This window comes from Octopus bimaculoides, chromosome 15 (assembly GCF_046866305.1).
Source record: "Octopus bimaculoides isolate indiv1 chromosome 15, ASM4686630v1, whole genome shotgun sequence".
NCBI classification, from domain to species: domain Eukaryota; kingdom Metazoa; phylum Mollusca; class Cephalopoda; order Octopoda; family Octopodidae; genus Octopus; species Octopus bimaculoides.
In genome coordinates, this window is record NC_142942.1 from 15,384,647 (window position 1) to 15,397,691 (window position 13,045).

The 13,045-nt window shown below is 33.2% G+C and overlaps 1 long non-coding RNA gene across 1 annotated transcript in view; it reads left to right on the plus strand.

Annotated features, from left to right (window-relative positions):
* The window catches only part of LOC149132421 (uncharacterized), a 21,078-nt gene extending 8,897 nt beyond the window's left edge, over positions 1–12,181 (plus strand). Inside the window, exons 2-3 of the long non-coding RNA XR_016244508.1 lie at positions 11,068–11,218; positions 12,042–12,181. This is a non-coding gene — a long non-coding RNA (uncharacterized LOC149132421). The remainder of the gene's footprint in view (positions 1–11,067; positions 11,219–12,041) is intronic.
* Positions 12,182–13,045: the final 864 nt, after the last annotated feature.

The following is a 13,045-nucleotide window of genomic DNA, read 5'->3' on the forward strand; positions in this document are numbered from 1 at the left end:
TGTTCAATCCGACTACTTTCTCATTTTGTTGCAAAGAATAACTGTCACAGAATAACCATCTGTCAAAGGATAACCATTTGTGTCAACAGTGAAATTGCTATCTTATATCTATTTATTTAACAGTTAAACTGTTTAGTCTATCCCTTGGTAGACCGTAGGTAAGTATGTCTTTATTTTTTATTATTTTCATCTTGGTTAAGGGTTAAGAAGATAGGAAGTTTGAAGTTTATCAAACTAATTCTATTCTTTCTGCTAATGGAAATATCAAATTAGTGGCATTGAGGCATTGATTGAAAATCTCTATCATAGCAGTTAAATATTTGGGTACTTCTCAGTTGTACATAAACTACAAGCATATATTTTTTATATCTCTGTCTGGCTTAACCTTTTTAGAGGATTTTCTACTTCACATCAAATATATTATCATATTGTTTTAGCAACAAAATATAGTTAGAAAGTTTAGTTACTAGCCACTTTTATAAGTTCCTAGCAAAAGAATTATAGCTGAAATATCATTGCTTCTATTTGCCTTCCATGATATTGAAATAGTATTTATGTATTGTATTTACTATGATATCTCAAACGATTAAGAGGGTGTGCATTTGTATGCCTGAGTAGTTTACTTAAGTTGCTTTGCTTATATTATCGCAGCTGTAGCTTACTTTTGAGTTATTTCTATTTCTACTGAATACTTTTATAAAGTTATTTCTATTCAAAAATTTCCTGCAACGGTGATTAATGGGCATATGTTCATTTACTAAGGGTTAGATATATTTTGCTATATTAAATTTAAAATTTCAAGAAAAGGAAAACTGCACAAGATAATAAATACAGTGCCTCTTTTGATAGTGTACGCGTAGAGTTTTCAGGGATTTAAAAACCTTATCTTTATTTCTGCTGATTATTAGCGTTTTGTTGTGGCAGAGCGCAGTTAAGTCAAAAATATCTTTTTTGTGCGATATCTCAGTAATTCTTATATTTATGTTAAGTTTTTGAAAATTAAAGGAGTATGTTAGGAATCTATATAAATCTGTATATGTTTTTCATTTTGTTTGTTATGGAATTTCAACGCATTTGAATATTGCGGCGTTCAGGTTTACGTTGATTGTTATTTTGTGGTGGAAATTATTAAAGTTATATACATACATACGTTCATATAAATACAAGCATGCATATCCCTCTCTCTCTCCTATTCACCTCCTATTCACTTATCATTATTTCTTTTAGTCTTTTCCTCTTTCTATGTATATATATATATATAGACATTGCACACACACACACATACACACACACACACATACACACACACACACACATATATATACACACACACACACACAAATACATATATATATATACATATACATATACATACATATATATGTGTGTGTGTGTATATATATATATTTATATATATATATATATATATATATAAATATTAACATATATATATATACATACATATGTACACGTATACATACATACAGACATACACACATACAAACACACACTCACACACACATATATACATATATATATACTCATACATATTCATATGTGTATATATATATATATATGTGTGTGTGTGTGTGTGTGTGTGTGTGTGTATAGAGAAAGAGAGAAAAGGGAGAGAGATAGAGAAGTGGAAAACGAAAGTGACAGAGTGCAGTGCGCACGTGCACCTTTGCATATTCATGCGTGCATATATTACCGCACTATATACAGATATTTTGATAAACATTAATATAAGAATTTTAAAATGGATAACAATTAAACACAAATATACAAATTCTCACATATACATACACACTCTCATATATACACATTAAACACCAGCGTATACACACGTACACTCACGCACACACTTAGATACACATTCATAAATCGTTGTGGTGCTCCGTCGGCTACGACGTCGAGGGTTCCAGTTGATCCGATCAATGGAACAGCCTGCTCGTGAAATTAACGTGCAAGTGGCTGAGCACCCCACAGCCACGTGTACCCTTAATGTAGTTCTCGGGGATATTCAGCGTCACACAGTGTTACAAGGCTGGCCCTTTGAAATACACGTACAACAGAAACAGGAAGAAAGAGCGAGAGAGCTGTGATGAAAGAGTACAGCAGGGTTCGCCACCAACCCCTGCCGGAGCCTAAGTATTTTCGCTCAATAAACACTCACAACGTCTGGTCTGGGAATCGAAACTGTGATCCCACAACCGCGAGTCCTCTGCCTTAACCACTGGGCCACTGCGCCTCCACACATTCATAAATACAACAGGTCTCTAATTCCGTTCCGTAGTGTGAACCTAACTAAATTATTCTATACTCTGTGTGTATATAAGTGTGTATATGGCTATGTCTATCCTCCTTTCTATGCTTATGTATGCATGAGTATAAACATGCATGTGTATACACAGAGATGTATATATGCGTATGTGTGTGTATGTGTGTATGTATGTATGTATAATTATACACTCATATACCTATAAACAGTATGCAAATGAAACAGGACATTTATAATATGCAAATATCTTTCCTCGGAATTTCATACTGATAAATATAATGCTCACGCAACTATACAGGCATGCATGCCCGTACTCACGCACACATACAACCATATACAGACATGCATGCTTACGTGTGTAAATATATATATATATATATATATATATATATATATATATATATATATATATATATATATATATATATATATATATTCCTCTGTTTCTGAAGAAGAGCTTTGTTCGAAACGTAAAACCACCTTTCTTTCCTTCCCTGAGCGTCTGTTAATACTTTACATGTACCACGTCCTCGTGTTATTGTTTTTTGTGTTTTTTCTTGTGTCTGTTCGTTTTTTAGAATTTTTTTTATCTATCTATCTATCTATCTATCTATCTTACATTAGCGCAAACTCAGAAAATTTTTTGAAGAGGGTTGAATTTATATATACACATATATGTATAACTCTCCTAAACACTCAAATAATGACAATAAACACACATACATACACACACAAGCACACACATAAAAAAGACCCAACCCAAACAGCCATAATATAATAACAGCAACGCAATAATACCACACGATGCAACATGGAGAAGAAGAAGAAACACATAATATTTGAGATATTGTAAATCTTCCATTAACCAAAATATCTAGCTAAATCTTTAATGCTTTCACTAACTTGCATTATATAATGAAAATCTTATGTACGTTGGTTTTATTTAAGCCTATAGCACATCTTCAAAAATACCGGATTTCCTATATGCCACCATACTAAACCTAGCACGCCGTTTTCGTTACCTTCGTCGCCATATTATTTATATTTCTAAATATGGAATCACTTTTAACTATTTACACCAAAACAATCCCTGTTCTTGAGTTCTTAAAACATTTTAATGCTTTGTTTTATAGAATTCACTGCCAAGTCTCTGATAGAGAACCGCATTCAGAAATCTAAAATATTGCTTACGATTTCTTTTTCTCATTGCATTTCCTTTTCATTTCGTTTATTCTTACGTTCATTTTTCTAGATTATTGTTGTTGTTGCTGTTATTATTATTATTATTATTATTATTATTATTATTATTATTATTATTATTATTATTATTATTGTCTTCAATTTTATTTTCGTCCAGCGCCCTCCAACCAATTTTCCATCATGCACTACTTTTACATGTACACAAACTCATACACACATACACACAAACACACATACACACATACACGTATATATGTACACACACACACACACTTACACACACAAAAGCACACACACGTTTATATGTATAAGTATGCATATATAAATATTTTATATATAATATATGTATGTCTAGATATATATATGTACATGTAATATCCATTTTCTTTCTATCTATCTATCTATCTATCTATCTATCTATCTATCTATCTATCTATCTATCTATCTATTTATCTATCTATCTATCTATCTATCTATCTATCTATCTATCTATCTATCTATCTATCTATCTATCTATTTATTTCCCTGTTTATCTGTGTGTCTGTTCATGTAATACAAATATAAGTGTGCGTGCGTCTGTATAAATAAACCCATACGTACACGCGTATCTATTAAAGATGATACAGGCGTATGCGTATGCATATATACTCACACATACGCATGTTCGCGTATATCTTCAAGTACATTTACACACACACACACACACACACACATACACACACACTGGTTTAATTTTGTTGCTACCATTGTTCGTAATAGCAGTTTTAGAATCTGTAGTGGTCATATTCGTTGTAGTTGTCGTAGTAGTCATTATTGCTCTTACTATCAGCTCTTTACTGGATTTGTCAAACTTAGAATATAATAAATAAACCAAGTAGAAAAAAAACAAAACAAACAAAACAAAAAACACCCCAACCAACTTTACGTTATGAAAATCTCACGGCTTAGTTTTGCCAGGCGCCAAAGCGTGTTGTTGCATTTTCCTTAAACAAGCAGACGATAGATATAGCTTCATGGCGCTAGAATCTAGCTAAACATAACGGATTGTCATGTCGCCCATTATAGTTATCAAATCACCAAATCCTATGTGAATAACACTATGGATATGATATCGTGCCTTAAATACAATCTCCTGGCTACTTCAATATAAGAATACATCAATACTACCACGATAACCTAAGACCGAACTTTTAAGTTGGTCTTGAAGCCACCATCCAACATTCGCCATTTCGCCGTTGTCCATTCGCTATTCATCACTCACCACTCACCACTCAGCATTGTTTGAATATTATTTTATATTCGTTTATGTTTTTATTGGTTTTACTTCTTGTGATTGTTTGACATTATCGAAGTATCGAAAAATTAATATTGTCATTAGTTAGCATCGAAGAAACGGCGAGGATTGTATAAACGTACATACATACATAGATTCATACATACATATATGTGTGTGTGTATGTATGTATGCAAACGTACCTATATACATATGATTATGCATTCACACAAACACAAAAATAAATATGCACATATTTACATATACACATTCATATAGATTTATAATTTTATATAGGTGTTTTTGTGTGAATGTGTTTGTGTTTGCGCCATTGGTTAGTTGGATGTATAGACGTACAGATATATGATAATCTATCTATCTATCTATTTATCATCATATATCTGTACATATACACATACACACACACACACACATATATATATATATACGTATCCATGTATATACATGTATATATATATATATATATATATATATATATATATATATATATATATGATACATATGATATATATATGCACACACTCATAGATATGTATATATGTGTGATATTATACATTCGACTTTCAGACGTGTGTGTATATACATGGAGATAATTTTAAGTAATATATCTCAACATCGGAAACTTGGGTGACTATCATAAAGTAAATACATAATTCCACTAATAGATGACTAATCTTCAAATCTTAACTACACACACACACACACACACACACACACACACACACACACACACACACACACACACACACATGTACGATTGTATGCTTACGGGGGTGCATGCGTGAATGCCTGTATATGTATATACATTTGTATATATATGTATATATATTTTTATGTGTCCGTGCGTGTATTTTGTGACTTAATACATTAAATCCTACCCATGGGTTCACATAGATTATCCAACCGGATATCTACGATTTTAAACGGACAGGAAGTGGACAGAGCATGGATTAAATGCATTACATAAACACGCATTTACGCACTGACTCTCTCCCCATCTCTCTCTCTCTCTCACACACATCTATTCACGAATATATAAATGTTACAGTCACTACGATTTCATGCGAAAAATGTATATTGAACATTTGCTCCCTGTTGCACGTGGAATCAAACTACAAATGAATACATACTGAGAGATATACGTGCACATCCATGAACACTGTCAGGCGCCTGCATACATGCAAACGCACCTATATAAGCACGCGAATATAATGACTGACCAGACAATAGTGAATGATACATATGCATATATGTGTGTGTGTGTGTGTGTGTGTGTGTATATGTGTGTGTGTGTGTCTCAATTTGCGTATGTATATATATATGAATGGGTATAGACGCATAGATATATACATATACATTTCTATGTAGATATGTATTTGCTTATATATGTATATACATCTTCATATATATATATATATATATATATATATATATATATATATATATATATATATATATATATATATATATATATAAGTATACAGGCATACACACACATATATATATATACATACATACACATGCATATATATATATTAACACGCGCACACATATACATATACAGATGCATATATGTTGACAGTGGATGCAGTGTGAAAGCGAGAATGAAAGAGATGTGACGAGAAAGTAGATGGGAAAGAATGGGTGAATTAGTGGCCAATAGACAAAACGGAGAGAAAGAGAGAGAGAGAGAAAGAGAGAGAGAGAGAAAGAGAGAGAGAGATAAAGAGAGAGAGTTAAAGAGAGAGAAAGAGAGAGAGAGAGAGAGAGAGTATGAGCGAGAAGAGATTAAAAGGAGATAAAGAATCCATTGTAAAAGCGATTGAGATATTTCTGTTTAGATGGCTACGAAAGATTCACATGGATTCATTGAGATTTGGCAAATCTTTTAACCCAAAGTAAAGTAAAGTCTGTCTGTTTAACTAAATACCAGTTTATCTGCTGTAGTGCACAGATCAGGAAAGCCATTATATTGATAAACACCTGTATTTATGATATTGTATGAGTAGTCAAAGATATGGCGTTCTTGGTTAAGTAATTTGATTCTCATAAACGATGCGGTTCCAGTTTCGATCCTATTGTGCAGCATATTGGACAAATGTTTTCTGGTGTATGTTTTCTTCTTGCGTGAATGTCTGTGTGTCTATCTATTAGCGTATATACATGTATAAATACATACAAATGTATATATATATATATAAATATAAATATATATATATATATATATATATATATATATATATATATATATATATATATATATATATATATATATATATATATATATGCGTACATAGATACGTATATATACAAATAACTATATTTATGTTATATTTGTATGTATTGACCGGTAAATCCACATTTGAAAAATTCTCTCTCTGTTTGTATTCTCCCTCTGTTTATTTCATCATGTTCCTTTCTGTTGAAGAGCATAGGCTCGAAACGTAAAAGACTTTCTCAACCTCCCGATCGTCAAACTAACGCACCTGCTTGTTCGTTTATACATCTGTCTTCGATACAGACACACAGACAGACTGATTGATAGATAGATAGTTAGATAGATAGATAGACAGGGAACGAATCAAAGTAAAATAGAAGGAAAGGTGGACAATTGTATGTTTTTGCGTATATACGTGAGTTTTGCATCTGTGTGTATGTGTATGTTTGTGTAATCTGTGTGTGTGCGCGCACATTTGTGTTTAACTGTACCAAGTTGTATGATGTAAGGTAAATTTGTTAAGAGCTGAAAACTACAGGAGACTATAATTTAGCCAGTGTTTATAACTGGCAATTATCCACCTTTCTATCTACAACGATAGATCAATTAAATCAAGGTTTTAATTAAACCTTCTTCTAAACGCTTAAACGATCTCATGAGCGAATGGCAGAGCATCAATATGATCGCCCAATCTGCTAAAATTCTGCCTTGTATTTTCAAATTACATAGCAGGATTTACATAAACACATATTTCTAAACCGTTCACCTCTGAAGATGAGTCTTTATGCAAGAAAAATAGAAAGGTTATTCAACTTGGCCTTTACCACAAGCTCTCAGTATTAGAAACTCTCAGTGTTAGAACCTCTCTTTCGTCTTGTTATCTTACTTCTGAATCAAAATGCTTCAAGTGAACTACAACGCTCTTCTTACACACATATGTGCTTGCATGTATGTATATATATATATATATATATATATATATATATATATATATATATATATATATATATATATATATATATATATATATATGTGTGTGTGTGTGTGTGTATGTATGTATGTATGTATGTATATATGTATGTATGTATGTATGTATGTATGTATATTCTATTATTGATTATTTTAATTCTTCTTCTAAAGAAGGAGCTGGTTTCTAACGAAAACGCAATGCTCCATCGTTGGAATGTGGATAATAAAAGCAGTGTCACATTTTAAACTCGAGAAAAGTCTTGCATATAAACAACACCAACAAAAACAGCTCAAAACACCAGTAAAGCTATGTATGTATGTATGTATGTATGCATGTATGTTTGCATGCATCTACCTATCTATATATACATATATATATACACACACATATATAATATAGATAGATATATAACAAAGACAAAAAATGGAGAACATGGTACACAGTTACAATTACAAACAACAAGAATATGACAACAGGTGTCTTTCGACTGAGAATGAATCAAATAGAGCTGGCGTGTATGAAGTGAAAGCCTAAAGGCAGAAACATAGGAAATGTTAGCGGTCGGCAGTCAGGCTAAGAAAGAAAGATCATGGCTGGCTGGACGCTGGTCACGTGGAAGGAAGAGAGAGGGGTAGGGAGAGCGGGATTGAAGGATTAGAAAAAAAGTCGAAGGGACAAACGGAAATAATATATATATATATATATATGAAATATATATATTTATTATATGTGTATGTATTTCGTGTATATATATATATATATATGAAATATATAAAATATATATATGTATGTATGTATGTATGTATATATATATGTATGTATTTGTATATGTATATGGAAATGTGTGTGTGTTTATGAATGCGTTATACGTATGTGTATACCAACATAGATATGTGTGCGAAGATATGTATATATATATGTATGTATATATATGAATATCTATGTGTATGTATATAAATATCAATGTAGGTATTTATGTGTTTATGTTATATAAATCTACATATATGCAAGTATATGTAAATTATGTAAATCTACATGTATGCAAGTATAAATACACACACACATATATATGTACATGTATGTATGTATGTATGTATGTATGTATGTGTGTATGCCCGCATGTATGTATGTATGTATGCACATATATATGTATGTATTTGTGTATGTATGTATGTATATATGTATGTATGAATTAAAAAAAAATTTTTACGAACTAAACTTTGTCAAATCTGTTAAACCAAGCTGAAACGTTCAAAGATTTACTGCCATATTTTCTAAAACTGCTTTCTAAATCCGATTATCTCTTACTCACAGCCCTCCCTCTCTCCTTCTCTCTCCCTCTCTCCTTCTCTCTCCCCCTCTCCTTCTCTCTCCCTCTCTCCTTCTCTCTCCCTCTCTCCTTCTCTCTCCCTCTCTCCTTCTCTCTCCCTCTCTCCTTCTCTCTCCCTCTCTCCTTCTCTCTCTCTCTCTCTCTCTCTCTCTCTCTCTCTCTCTCTCCCTCTCTCTCTCTCTCTCTCTCTCAGTATCTCTATCCATTTTGCCTGTGTCTCATCTATCGGCGTGTTCATCTCTGATTCCATGTTCCTGATAATAATCCCGCCACTCCTCTTTCTCTCATCCTCTGCCTTCCTGTCTCTCTCTCTGCCCCCTCTCTCCCTCTCTCTCTATTTCTCTCCCTCTGTCTACCTCTCTCTCTTTATCTGTCTATCAATTTATCTCTCTCTCTCAGTATCTCTCTCTCTCAGTATCTCTCTCTCTCAGTATCTCTCTCTCTCAGTATCTCTCTCTCTCAGTATCTCTCTCTCTCAGTATCTATCTCTCTCAGTATCTCTCTCTCTCAGTATCTCTCTCTCACTCTCTCTCTGGTTCCATCTCTCTACTAAAGCCACACCACTTCTCTCTATCTCCCTATCCTCCACTATGTTGCCTCCTCTCTGTCTCTCTCTCATTCCTTTCCTCTTTCTCCCTCTCGTTTTCTCTTTCTTTCCTTCTGTCTGGCTGTCTGTCTGTCTGTCTGTCTCACTCTCTCTCTCTCTCTCTCTCTCTACCTCATACACACACAGACACACATATAAACACTCATCAGTCTTCTTTTCTATTCTAAGCATCTGTCATTAGATATATATATATATATATATATATATATATATATATATATATATATACACACACACACACTCACATACATATATTCATACATACATGCACGTATGTATGTATACTTACATTCATCCATTCATACATGCATACATGCATATATATATATATATATATATATATATATACATTCATACATACATGCATACATAGTCATATACGAATGCATATATGGATTAGATTTAATAATTCCTAACGAAATATTGCATGTTTCGTCGAAGTGAATTCGTCAAACGGATGTAAAACATGATTAAATTAGTGCTTATAGTGACATGGAATTCATCTTTGGTAAAATCATCGAAGACTTTACAAAGCTGCTTACTATAACTATACTATGTAACACACATATATACATCGCGAAGGGTGAAATCAAGACTTTAAACGGAATTGCGTCAAGTACAACAAGCATTTTCTGGGATTGTACGGATATTGTCAGTCGCAGTTGGCTGTAAGGCAGCGGTTCCTAACAATTTTGGCACTAAAGACTGGTCTTAGGCAAGAGAATTTTTCCACGGACCTGGCGATCAGCTGCAGAAGATAACACAATAAAGTTCATAATATAAAATTTAATTATTACGGGCGTGGCTGTGTTGTAAGAAGCTAGCTTCCCAACCACATGGTTTACGGTTTCAGTCCCACCATGTGGCACCTTGGGCAAGTGACTTTTACTATAGTCTTGGGTCGACCAAGGCCTTGTGAATGAATTTGGTTGGCGGAAACTGGAAGAAAACCGTTGTGTGTGTGTATATATATATATATATATATATATATATATATATATATATATACCCAAAGCCACGCCAATAGCTTAGAGGTGAAATCTAGGATTTCTCGGTTTTCTGTGAATCGATTTTGATAAAACTTTTCCCAGCTGGTTTGCACACCATGGCAACGCCATTGTTATGTTTTCATTATTCTGTGTAACGTCCTTTGGTTTTTTATTTCAGATTCTTCAGTTTTTGTGTGAACCGCGCTAATAGCATCTCTCCTCACTAAGAACAATGAGACGTGGAAAAGGCCTTAAGGATAATAAAAAATTCTGTCATCATCGGGAAAGTGCTAACGGCACCTCTCTTCATTTCATTGCAGAGAAATTAGGTCGTCATGTGTTCCAATTCGTATATTTTATACGCTCACAAACACACACATACATATGTATATATATATATATATATATATATATATATATATATATATATATATATATATATATATATATATATATATATATATATATGTAAGCACACACTCAAGACGCTCACACACGCATTCATATATCTATACATACCTATACACAGACACATATGCAACCATCTATTTGAAATCTAATAATAAACAAACAGTGATCGATATATTAATATTTCGATCTTAAATTATTTGTTACAAACGAATTGTTTATATTAAAAATATTCTTAGCAATTTATAATCCATTCACGAATTGAAACTCACGTTTGTATTCATACTTGTAGACAGACATATGTTTACATATATGCATACGTACCCCCCCCCCCCAACATGCACGCACACACACACACACACATAAATAAACATATGTATATATATATATATATTTATATATATATATATATATATATATATATATATATATATACATACATACATACATATATATATATATATATATACACACACACACACACACACACACACACACACACACACACACACACACACACACATATATATATATATATATATATGTATATACATATATGTATGCATATGTACATCTATATGCGTGTGTCTTTGTATGTGTAGAGACATATGTATATACAGATACGTGCACAAACACATCCATACATAATTACTTGCATGAATGCACACACACACACACACACACGGTTAGACTAATAAGTAGACAGTCAGTTACTTAATTATTCTATCGTTATTACTTCCGCAGGTTTGGTGGATGGTATCACGTCGCTGATGAAGACCAATAAAGGCTGGAACATGTTCTACTTGTTGGAGGAACCGTCAGACAAGCATTAAAGTGCCTACAACCAGTATTTTAGCAATAAATTATTTGATTCTATTGAGTCATTCTTTACAAAATATTCTGTCTGTACTTATTCTTGAACTTGATTTAAAATAATATCAATCACCCCCCCCCCCACACGTCTGTTTTTCTGTTTTTCGTTCTTTCTATCTAGGAATAGCTGTATGGTTAAGAAGTTCTTTTATTCAGATAGGTACCCTTGCTAGTTATGCAGATGATACAAAAGTCTCTCAGAAGATACAGAACTATGGAGATGTTGCGCATCTGCAACGGGAGTTGGACGCAATATACAGGTGAGCTGAGGACAGTAACATACTGTTTAATACTGGAAAATTCCGAGCCCTACGCTGCCAACACACGAAGTTGAATGAAAAACAGGAGGAAACATTGACCCAGGATGGATTTCGACCTGAGCACCGACACGAGTAAAGATGCCTCTTTCCAAGTGCATATTACTAAGTTGGTAATAAGATGCAGACAGTTGGCTAGATGGATCCTTACAACTTTCAGAACGAGTAAAAAGGAAACCATGATGGTCCTCTGGAGAACATTCGTCCTCAGCCGTTTGGATTACTCTTCCCAACTGTGGTCACTAAACTGTAAAATTAACGGCGGAACTCAAGACGATCCAGCGAAACTTCTCAAAGAAGGTTGTCTCAATTTGACATGTCAGCTACTGGGAGAGACCGAAACGGTTAAAACTCTATTCCCCGGAAGAAGGCAAGAAACATATGCAGTAATATACACCTGGAACATTCTAGAACATTCTATTGGGTTGGTGCATAATTTTTGTTAATATGCAGTGGCACCTCATTCTGCTGTTTGTGTAAATTTCCCTGCCAAACCTTGGTACAAGTTTTTCTAGAATGTTTTTCTTCTGAGTTGGTGCATAATTATTGCGGCTTTTT